At 32.4% G+C, this 12,805-nt stretch overlaps 1 protein-coding gene and 1 long non-coding RNA gene across 2 annotated transcripts in view; one reads left to right on the forward strand and one right to left on the reverse strand.

Annotated features, from left to right (window-relative positions):
- Nucleotides 1–639: 639 nt before the first annotated feature.
- The window catches only part of LOC143223537 (suppressor of lurcher protein 1-like), a 139,571-nt gene continuing 127,405 nt past the window's right edge, over nt 640–12,805 (forward strand). Inside the window, exon 1 of the mRNA XM_076451618.1 lies at nt 640–776. The gene's annotated coding sequence lies outside the window, so the exon portion shown is untranslated. The remainder of the gene's footprint in view (nt 777–12,805) is intronic.
- LOC143224291 (uncharacterized) overlaps nt 8,495–12,805 on the reverse strand; it is a 34,319-nt gene continuing 30,008 nt past the window's right edge. The window contains exon 3 of the long non-coding RNA XR_013013318.1: nt 8,495–9,137. This is a non-coding gene — a long non-coding RNA (uncharacterized LOC143224291). The remainder of the gene's footprint in view (nt 9,138–12,805) is intronic.

The following is a 12,805-nucleotide window of genomic DNA, read 5'->3' on the forward strand; positions in this document are numbered from 1 at the left end:
CACTGGTAGTTAAATTGCGATATATATATATACAAAACAGAAAATTACGGAAAAGCTCTGGCCTTTCAAATGTTTTTTTATTTATTTTAAGCAATATATTAAACGTAAAGCACCTCAATATTCATAAAACTAAAAGTATTTAGTTTAATGAAAGGTGCACCTTCATTATTTAAATATTACGTTCTGTATTATTCACTTATCTTTGATTTTATTCTTACAAAATTTGGTTTGATATTTAAATTGATTGGACGTACAGAGTGTATTTTGTTACACTTAGCGAACTGGTGATATCCAAAGATTTTTCCAGAACTATCTTTTACAAACATTTGTCAGGCCAAATAGCGTAAGTTTCCAAAATTTTACTAGTTTTACGTTAGTGCAACGCGAGGTTCTGAAGTTTATGTTTTCTCTAATTGATATAAAATTGTTTTCTTCCAACATCGCTACGGTTACGAGATCCACAGCTATTGGTCTAAGAGAACGTACAATTTAAAAGCACCAACAAAGCACTCGGTTCTACCTACTGACGTAACTGTAGCTCTTAAAGAATCAGTCGCCAGCTTTATTACATCCGTCCGCGCACTTATGTGCGCGCGAATAAAATCAGACGACATATCGATTTGAAGACTTTCCTCCATAGGATGGTTCACGAGATAGGCAAGCCGTGGAGTGTGAGAGTGACACATGGTAGATTCCCCACACCTGAGTACTGGATTCTCTTACCTATCTGGAATCTTTAATTAGAAAACTGTCACGAATACAAGAACCGAAGCATGGTAAGGTTGAAGTGTCCTTATTTCCATTGTTTACACAAAATAAAAGCGTTAATTATTTCGTTTATCACAGCTCTATAGTTTTATGACACAACAATAGGTTATTAATGATTGTTCCTATGTTTCACCAATTAGGCTTAATAATATTTGAATACAGTATTTGTTCATCCTAAGTTACGTATATAATTTGAGAAAGTCATGAAATAGCATGTATGTCTCTTTTATTAACATTTATTTATTATTTCCTTATCTGAAGCAGCAGTCTCCAAAAAAGTTCGATTCTCACTTACTTTTATGTCGATTATTTTATCATTAATAAAACGATTTTCTTCAATTTAAGAAAGTATTAATAATTTCGTTATGAGTGTTGTTGTTTTTTTAAACGTTCACGCGCCCGTATATACATCTGTAGTAACTCTTGAGATTGTAGTAGCTTATCAAAATAGAATTTTACTTAGAAATGAATAAATATGAGAAATGAATCAATAAATACTTAATAATCATAAGTTATGATTATTACATACTTTATTAATTCATTTCTCGTTCCGCGATCCGTTATGATTCATAACCTGTAATGTCATCAAGTTCAGGACTTGATAACTGTATAACTGTTGATACAGATAACTGTATGAAGACATGCACTTCCGTTTCATTCGTATTATATTTATCACTTATATATATTTATTACTTATTTCCATCCGGGATCTCAGGTATGAAAATCAAGCCGTTCTATCTAAACTTTTCACAACAGTTCTTTTGGAGATGGCTTCAAGTGTATGAGTTGTCAAATAAAAAGCAGAAATACTGGATTATACCAAAGACAACTGCTGAATATATGAACACTGAGCCTATATACCTGTATGTGTCTGAGAGTGAGAGAGACATGTAAGCAAAATTGCAGACAGATACACACAATGTCTACAAACTCCATATTAAAATAGAAACAAAAGAAGAAAACAAACATAAGCTACGACCTTAACCTTTTTTGATACAACAAAACCGTCTCATCAAAAATCAAATGAAACAAAAATTCTCTCACGTGATAATTTGGATGTAATTATTCGTCGAAAACAATGTATTTATTTTTCCAGTCATTCTCTCTACACCTAATTTAATTAATTTTTCCTATTATGGCTTAGTGTTAAAAAATGAAACTTGCACCAAAATTTGAATACACATCATGGTTTGTTTAAACATATAACTTGTAGCTTAGTTTTTGTTTGACATAAGTTCGTGATAAAAGTTCTACACGTTCTATTATTGAGTTTAAATTGTTGTGAGCCTCAATTTATATATATATATATATATATATATATATATATATATTAGTCATTTGTGCTACATCCATACATTACATCGTAAGTTTAACTTCTAATACAAGTGTGAAAAATTATTTTAAAAATTGAAAGTGTTGTAATGGATACACCAAAAACTAAGGACATAAGATAGGAATGAGCATGTGTAGTGAAATGTCCTCCGTTACAAGGAGGTCGTGCTGATTATCCAGTTTATTCTTACTTTGATTATTTATACTCTATATACAATAGCTCAAGTTGACTAAACTTATCAAACATAGTTGTGTTTATTATACAATGATTAAAGGTTTTGTGAACCGAATTATTGAAGACAACACGTGTACTGTAAAGCCTGTGTATACACCAGAAGAACCAGATATTTGTGAGGACCCATAACTTGTTAGTTTTTTTTCTTTACAACTTGTCCTTCCTTTCTAAATTTCATGAGAAGGCAACAGGATTTTATACATTAGCTATATAGGTGTATTAAATTACAAAAAAAAAAAAAACCTAAAAGGTTTTGTATATCGACGTCATGGATACGTTACTGTGTACAGAAAAGTAGAAGAATCATATATACCCTTTTGTATGAACCCATAAGTTGTAAAGCATCATTAGCACAGAAAAAAGAAATAGGCGTGTACGGGATGTAGGACAAGTTTTCTAGTGGGGTTGTACAGAGGAAGTTTCATTTTACCATACCCATTCCTACCTTGTTTTCTCACTTTTTGGTGCATCCACTCTTACACTTTCAATTTTCAAAATATACTCCCACTTATTCATTCATTTTTTTCATTCAAGATGGCATGATTATATCAGTCATTTATTTGTGTTTATATATTGTATGTATATCATTCACGTGAGTCTACACCGTAATATCATGATATGTGCAAATAATGGTTTTTGCGTGGTGTGCATTCTCTTCATCTACAGCGTGTATACACATTGTAAGTGTGCATATGTGGAGTACATGTAATGCAATGTCATTTGGGTGGTGTGATGTAAAATGTGATTGTGTGTATCTACTGATGAATTAGTTTAAAAAAATTAATTAATTACTTAACGTTAGCACTAACACTTGATCCATGTCCTACTGTTCTTTTTGGTGATCTCATAACTATGTTAAGTCTGTTTGTTACATGGCTAAAAGCGTTCAACAATGAAAGTTAGTCAATGAGAAATTCGTGGTTTGTGAATTTTTTTATATCGGCTCTGGTGATTTTCTCAAGAAGTTTTATAACTCGTAATTTTGTAAGCGGTTTCTTTATAATCTCAGGATATCTCGCATCTACTTTTGAATACTTATTGTTTGGCTCTTAAAGGTGCATATAAGTAAATAGCTTGTATTGCATATATTGTGTATTATCCCATTCCTACTATATGTACTACCGTGCTTTTGGTACACTATATATTAGGCTACGAAATAGTATGCCTGTTTGTTTAAAAACATTGCTGCACAATAATATATTATTCCTCAATCTTTGTTGGGCCAACGAGAGAACTACAGAAAAAACAAATAAATATTTATTTTTGCCCGCGTGTTTTTATGTCTCTAGGGCATACAGTTCACTAACACAAAGCCATGCACGAAAAAAATTTAACATACTCTTCAAGTAAACCACAGATGTTTGATAAATATACCAAATATTTTGTATTAAGCGTCTCGTTTTAAACTTTGACATATAGCAACATCGACGTGAGGTCTGTTACTCGCTTACGAGTGAAAATTATAGACATCAAAACAATGACATCATTGTAAAAAGGATTATTTACTTGTTTCATCGATATATTTTTGACTTGATAAAGGTTTTTGTCTCGAGCACTATAATCATATATCTCTGAAGCAGGTATAGGACTGTTGCTCGAAACTTGGACACAATTCGTCTTTTTTTTTTCTTTAAAGAATGAAGATTGTTCGAAATGATACCGTAATATATTTCTCAGCCTCAAGAAAATGCGTTGTCTGAAATTTGACAGATAATCGATGTCTAAAACATTCTCATAATTTATTTCTGAATCGAATGATAGACACTTGGACGAAAGGTTTTTATGAAGTTCTCTTTCGCTCTCTCTTTTTTTAAATTCTTTGGTATATATAAAGAATGAATGCGTCTCAAAACACTTCCATAATATGTCTTTACATTTTCTGAAACATGTGTTTTGAAATGTTTTTTATATTTTTCTGCCAGTAGTCGAGAGAGGGCTATTTTGAAACCCGCTGTAAAAATGTTTATGATAAACCACTGCACGAAATGTAACCGTAGTATTTCTTTATATACAAATGAATGACTGTTTCCAGAAATGCTTTTGTAACATGATTCTTTCTGTTGTTCGAAACTTTGCATTATCCAAGCTTCAAAACAAAATGAAATAACTAAAGTTAATATATATAACAGATAAAGAGCTACTGCCAGATATATTGGCGCATCTAAAAAATAATTATGGAATCCTTATTCAAAAGATTGCCATCATAATATTTCCATTCCAAATTTTCATACTTGTCCACAAGCTACCTTTTCAAAAACAATATCGTATTCGTTACTTTACGAAATATATCAATATGATTTTGTAGGTTGTCGTCTTTGTTGTCTCTTTTTGTTTTCAGCTTACCTCGTTCTGCACGTCATATTTATCCCTTCTATTAAAACTTAGTAGTAAATGCAGAAAACATTGTAGTTTTAAGCTTTCGTGGTTAACTGTTAAAATATTGTGGGTTTATGAAGAACCATTTAAGTGTCAATTTTTAAAGACTTTTGAACTTAAATAAACTTGTCAGCTTTACGTTTATACCAATAATCAAATATATTCTATTACAAATATATGTATACATATTATAATATTCATGTACAGCCATATATATACAATTTTTTTACAAGCCTACAAGTATGCAAACTGTTATTGTTATCTGTGATGGAGTTTGACAGCATCAATACCTAAATGATTTTTACTGCTTAAGACATATGCTGATATAATTGTTATTGAGTGATTTAACAACATCAGTCAGTACCAGGATGTTTGTTATTAACTACCATTCTGCTTGAAATTTCAATGGTTTATCAACGGCCACGGAAGATATAGACACCTCAGTCTTCAGTTGTAATATCAGTGTTCACTCTGAACGATTAGTACCGAAATGAACACATTTCTGTCACGAACTGGTAACACAGAAGATGGCAAAATCAACATGTTAATAGTATTAGTGAAAAAACTTACGTTTAATGAGTTAACAAATATAGTTACAAGTAAACTTTGTTTTTGGTTGAATAGGAATATTTCCGTCGATAAGGTATTACGTAGGTGGTAAAAAACACATTTGATTTATTGCACTAGATGGTTTATGTTTCAATATTTCTAATTATCACTTGCAATAATATCAAAAGCAAACCTTGTCGTGAGCTAATTTATTTACTATAAAGAAAAATAAATAAATAAAAGTTTTGAACAATGGAAATATGAAAGTATTAATAAAAGGACAGACATAAAGACGCACGAAATTGTTTCAACAAAGTGGGACTCGGGTTTCATCTCTCATCCTTCCATGTGAATCGAGTATATTCAGCTGTATTAATCTATGTCGCTATTGATCCAGCCCTTTCCAATAATTAGACCGTGATGATTTGGGAGCAGCAAAAAGGATTCTTATTTTGTATAGGGAAACGTTTTATCCCTGACATGTGACCTTTAAAAATGTGTTTAGGAATTTGGTAAGGACTAACTAAATACGAAATTTTGAAAATGTAAGTTATCTTTGTTTAATAAAGAAAGAATTGGGTGAATTAAATTATACATCTTACCAAAAGTAGAACATACATCGGCATAAACGAAAGACAAGCAAACACTGTATGCATAATAGAGAAATAAAGTTGTTGCTATGAAAACCAATCTGCTTCTAGAAGATCAATCATCAACTGCTTGTGACACGTGATAATGTTATATAGATATTTCTTAGGACTTGATGAAAGGTTCTTTACTTGTACTTGAACGATGTTTGTTTTCTTGACTTATCTTTTCACGAAATGAGCAAAATGAGGAAACACTCGAGAGAGAAGAAGCAGAAAGCGGTAACGATTTCTTATAATAATTCCTTTCTTTCTTCTTTAAGAAATTCTCTGTTTCATTAGGTTCTCGTTCTCTACTATTAATGAAAAAGAAAAGAAATTCTTGATACTAGATGACCTTTTCTGTCTGAGAAAATCCTGTGACGTTTCATAGCTAGTAAATTATATCCAACGTTTCGGTAGATAGAGCTATATTTTATGCACAGGGTAAAGTTCTGCTGTGCCCTGGATACAGAAACTTAAAACTCACTGAAAAAAGTTTGCAATATTCTAAACAAAACAAATTTGGAAATTACTAACGAAGTTTAGGAATATTCCGAGCAAATAAAATTATAGCGTACCGCAGTATTCTGGGTAGAAAAAAATACAGCTTACTCGTGAAATTTGGCAATTTTATGAACAAAAGATTGTAACTTACTAATGAAGTTTCTTGCAATATTCTGGGAAAAAAAATCTATACTGCACTGATAAAGTAATGTGATACTGTTGGTGAAGAGTGATGACTTAATGATGAAGTTCTGCAATATTCCGGAGAAAAAGTTAAAAATCACTAATTACATTTCTGGGCACATAATGCTATTAATTAGTGATGAAGTGTTGTTTTATAACAGAAACAGAAATTTATAAAACAGTGGCAATTGTTTCTATATTTGGGCATAAAATGTTTAATTAATTAAAGAGAAGTTTAATTTACTATATCCTGGACACAAAAGGTATAAAGTAACAACGACAAAACGTTATAAACCAAAATTAAAGTTTTACTACATTTTAAGGACGAAAAGTGTATTTCCAAGTTATTTTGATCAGTAAGATATTAATTGTTCATCGGCTTAATCAATCAATCTTACGTCTCTGTTATCACCAGAAAATAAATATATCTGTAGCATCTATAATTCTTTAACTTTCGTAGATACTTTATTACAGCATGTTATGAAGTTAGGTTTAAGGAACATCGGTTGTGGTTGAGAAGTGAAACAGGCTTTTAATCAATCCCCAAGGAATTAGGATATCACAGAAAATTATTGGAAAAATCGACCGACCTTCTTGTTTCGTCCCAAAAACGATAATAAGAATGTAAAATGAGACTTTCCACCTTCTTCTGCACAGTAATTGAATATTTATTAGGTCAGACTAATCAAACTTATTTTGAATGAGGCTTCGACATGGCCAGGTGGTTAGGGCTCTCGACTCGCAATCTGAGGGTCGCGAGTTCTCACCAACCATGCTCACCCTTTCAGCCGTGAGGGCGTTAAATGATGGTCAATCCCCTATTCGTTGGTAAAAGAGTAGCCCAAGAGTTGGCGGTGGGTGATGATGACTAGCTACCATTCGTCTAGTCAAACAACCATTTGAGTGAAAAAGTATAATATTAAAGTATTTTGACAAGTGTATTTAACCCATTACAAACCACAAAATGCAAGTATTTCAAAGATATTAGGTCTCGAACAGTTTAATTAGCCTAGTTCTTAAGCAGAGTATCACAATTTGTTCCAAAATGTTCACAAGCGTTATAATGTTAAACGTCTTAGAAACATAACTTCAAAAATCATTAGTTTTGCATCACTGAGAAAAAGACTAATAGTATCAACATTTATGGGTTTTTTATAACTATTATTAACGTTGTTTCAAGGTGATTTTACAGAGAACTTTCCTTCAGCATGCAACCTTAAGTACCATAATTTGTTATTATATGATTGAAGAAAAGAGAATAGCTTGTGGGCTCACAACCTCATTAAGATACATTTCAAAGTTGCATATCCAAAATGTGATAGCTAACTCCAAATTACCTTTATGACTTAATGTCTTTCACTTAACCCTTTTTGTGCCAAACCTGGACGAAATAAATAATAATAATTTTTTCTATGCAAACTTCCAACTTCATTAGGTCTAGTGAACGCATTTTTTTAGCATTTTTAAAATTTGTACCGCTTTGTTTACCAAATTTAGTTTGTAGTCATATAGCAACATTGTCCCGAAAATAATCAAATATTGATGAAAATACTTTCGCACATGTTTCAACTTTTTTCTAATTTCTCCACTAAATTGAACATCGAACCGAATGATAGACAGCTAAACGAAAAGTTTTTATGAACGGCTCTCTCTTTTTCTCTCTCTATTTTAATTTTTTGGTGTATTCAAAGAATGACTGCTTCTCAAAACACTTCCACAATATGTCTTTATATTTACTGGAACATGTGTTTTGACATGTTTTATATTTTTCTACTAGTACTCAAGAGAGGACTATTCTTAAAGACGCTGTAAAAGTGTTTATGACAAACCACTGTACGAAACGGAATCATTATAGTCTCGAATATAGTCCTCGTCTTCTGAATCGAAATCATCACACTCGGATACGTTTTATGGCAGAGAAATAATGGAGTCAGTTCTTTTCCCAACGTAGAATGTCTTCGCTGAGAAGAGGTTGTCTGTTTTTCAAATTTGCCCTCTTTGTTTACAAAAGTTTGATTGTTCCAACATAATTCCTATCAAACTTTAGCCTAACAGAAGTCAAATCTGTTTCTTTCACCTCTTTGGTTATGATTTACTGAACATTAGTGAATATCGAAGAGATAATTGCTCTTGTATGTCTACCATAACAACACATCACATTTGCTGCACTCCATACGTGACAAGCCACTACGGCAGCTCCTACATCTGTCTTGTCATTGTGTATTGGCCAATGTACTAAATCATTATATCAAACATTTATATCTTTTGCATCAGTTATATCTTCTCTGCTTTCTTTCCTTCTCTTTGCTTAGAGATATTGAGCCTGAACTCAACTTCTACTTCATTATCCTCAGCACTATCCTCCTCATCATCCAAAGGTATTCCTCCAGGAATTCTCACTATTTTCTTCACCACAGTCACGATCATTAAAGTCTTAAGTGTAGTCCTCGTTTTCTGGATCGGAATCATCACAATCGGATGCATTTTCTACGGGAGAGATAATGCAATTAGGTCTTCCTTTACAGCTGCAGAAGGTCTTTTCCGAGAACGTCATTATGGTCCTGAAGAAAAGAAAAGAGAAATAGATTCACTATGAATTTTCATAATAGCCATACATTTTGGTTAAAATCACATTCTATTCACTTACACAGAGCCACCAGTCTTGCTACTAAAATAATTTCTAAACAGGTCCAATTGCTGGTGTAAAACGCCTGCGTACATATGAACCCGCTATGACTCAAACAAATCTTCCAAAATTTATGTCAGGGCACTGTTATAATTTTCTCCAATATTAATGCCATTAAGGAACAATATAACCATATGACACTGCACCTCACAATACAAAATACCCAATCTTGCCAAATGGCTTCATTATTGTTATGACCCAGTAAATCACTGAAAGCTAGGATTTCATTGTGAATCTATATTACCACCGTTATCTACGCGGTTACATCTTCAATTGCAACATTACACTTGCCGGATTATCCTCCAGTTTGTCATACAGTAGGCGAAAGGCAAAGACTAGCTTTTTAGCATGCACCTTTCTTGGAAGCTGACATCTTGAATTATAGAATAGACATAATAACGTGTAGCACCATACAACAGGCGCAAAACTAGGAGCGACGTTTTCAGTATGCACATTTCATGGAAGCTGACATCTTGGATTATAGAATAGACAAAATAAAGTGTAGCACCATTTCTTCTTCGCTGTTATTCAGGGGAAAACTAATCAGTTGGAGAGGAAGTTTCAGTTAGCGAGGAAGTCAATTAAATTAGTTTATAGCCATTTGGCAACTAAACACAAAAAGAGTTTACTGAGTAGTCCATGTCCTATTTCATCTTAAACCATATACAGTGTTGTTTTCTTCCATCTATTTCCAGTTCTTCATATTTTCATCAGAAATCGAATATTTTTATTGAATAGTTTTAAGGTCTTAGAATATATTGTTTCTTAAACGAACGTATCAGTAGCCTCCCAGAAGCACAGCAGTATGTTTGCGCATATATACTGCTAGAAACCGTGGTCAGCAGAGAACAGATAACCCATTGTGTAGCTTTGTGTTTAATTGCAAACAATCAATTACTCAAGTATATTAGAGTAATAAAATTAGTGGAATATTTCGTCTTGTTTATCACAGATGCAGAAATCAGATAATTTCAACAACCCAGCTCAGACTGTCATTCAAAAAGCAGAATGTATTTTAATGGAACTAGAGAGTCAGTCGACAGGGAAGAATCACAAAGCAGTAACTGCTTACCAGAGTAATTTCTTATTTACAAGCATCGCATATGAAATTATAAATACATAAAGAATAATGAAAAGCGCTACAATATATTTTACCAGACATTTTACAAGACCTAAAACTATACATGAAGAATTTATATACACACTGATCTTCAAAAGTTTTTTTTTACGATATAAAATAATAAAACCAGAAAATAATTACTGGAGACAATATCCTCTAATTAAAACAGATATGTATCGTAGTTATATACTTCATCATGTGAAAATAATATTCAGATAGAAATTTCTTCAATTCTTATTCTGTGAAAAAATGTTTTGGTAAAAACATTTATTTTTCAAAATCACTATTTTTAATGTTACATGAAGGCATTTCAAACTAAACTCGACTGCTCGCTCCCATTTACTTTATCAAAAATTCGTTTTAATATACATAATATTACATCTGCCAAATACTAAAAAAGATTGTCATTTCTCGAGTCATTGCCACAATTAAAATTCGACAATGTTTTCAATTACACCTGTTACATATAATAATTTATCCCGGACAAGTTACCAGTTTCTTATGTTACGTTTTACAATTTGTTTCAGACGAGCTTTCGATTTAATATGTTATATTACGATTTCAAATAGCTGGAAAGTTAGTTATCACCATTAGATTCCATCGAGGAACATAGGGCCGCAATCGCTTGTGGATTCATCAACAAGTATTTAAGTGAGTAGGTTGTTAGCCCACTGCACCGAGCCGTCCCTAATTTAACAGTGTAAGACTAGAGGGAAGGCAGCTAGTCATCACCACCCACCGCCAACTCTAGGGCTACTCTTTTACCAACGAATAGTGGAATTGACCGTCACATTATAACGCCCCCACGGCTGGGAGGGCGAGCATGTTTGGCGCGACGCGGGCGCGAACCCGCGACCCTCGGATTACGAGTCGCGAGCCTTACGCGCTTGGCCATGCCAGGCCTTAAATAGTTGAAAAGTTTAGTTTTAATATAGAAGTTAATTGAATGTCGGTATGTATTAAATTTATGATATTTACCAACAAGATTGATACACACAACTTTCTTTCTTAATATAAATATATTTTAACATACAAAGAACAATACAATGTATAATAACGGTTATTACAAATAATGATTTATATGCAAAAGCTTTACAAACTTACAAACAATTCTGAGTCTTATACCTGGTCTGGAACTGAATATTTTATCGACGGTTCACAATGCAAAATTCATTTTATGTTGATCTACAGATACAAATCACTTTATAGGAAGCTAGCTAGCTCTATTCTCGGTTGGCCTCACGCGGTTTGCAAGTTAACTTTTCACAAAAGAAGATATCTAATGTCCAAATACAAATACTAAGTTAATTATCTGAAGTCGAACAATTTGTATTGTTCGAAATGTATAAACGCTTCTAGTCAAATTTTTGTAGTTTTCCGGTTAATAAGTGTTTATCCCACTGATAGCTTCCGAAATTTATAGTATATTGACGGTAACGAACCAACAAAACTATCAAGCTGCCTCTTGGCGCGTCGATTTACAAACTTTAGGCGAGTTTCTCGAAAGCTCAGTTGGTAACAATGTAAGAAATATATTGTTGATTTTTACACTTAAGAATCTTCTAACAATTTAGAGAACAGGCAGAACTATTGCAATACATATTTAAAATATACGTTACTTGCATTAGTAAATGTATATTAAAGTGAAATAAATATATATATTAAAATAAATGTATAACAGTAAATATGTTACACACCACACCACTTTCATCTCTCCAATTACGCCAAAGTACTCTCATCTCTCTCATAACGTCTCACTATTTTTATCTCTTCGACTACACTACACTACTTTCACCTCTCCAACTACACCACACTTCTTCCATCTCTCCAACTACACCACACTTCTTCCATTTCTCCAACTACACCACATTGCTTCCATCTCTCCGACTACACCACACTGCTTTCACTCTCCAACTCTCTTCTTCCATTTTCCAATTCATACTACACTTCTTTCTATTTTCCAATTCATACTACATCTTTTCTATTTTCTCCATCTATACTACATTATTTCTATCTTCTCTGATTCATATTTACATTGTTTTATCTCCTGATTATACTATTACTTTTCTTTTTACCTTCTCTAATTCATAATTACATTGCTTTTATCTCTGATTACACTACACTGTTTTATCTTCTCCAATTCATACTTTACATCTTTTCTATTTTCCAATTCATACTACATATTATTTTCTATTCTTCTGATTATACTACTATTTTCTTTTACTCTTTCTCTAATTCATACTTACATAAGTTTATCTTCTCTGATTATACTACACTTGTTTATCTTTCTCTGATTATACTACACTATTATTTTCTATCTTCTCTGATTATACTACACTCTTTTCTATTCTTTCCAATTCATACTACTTTTCTATCTTCCAATTCATAACATTTTTTCTATTTCCATTCATACCATATTGTTT

Source organism: Tachypleus tridentatus, chromosome 8 (genome assembly GCF_004210375.1).
Source record: "Tachypleus tridentatus isolate NWPU-2018 chromosome 8, ASM421037v1, whole genome shotgun sequence".
Lineage (NCBI taxonomy): Eukaryota > Metazoa > Arthropoda > Merostomata > Xiphosura > Limulidae > Tachypleus > Tachypleus tridentatus.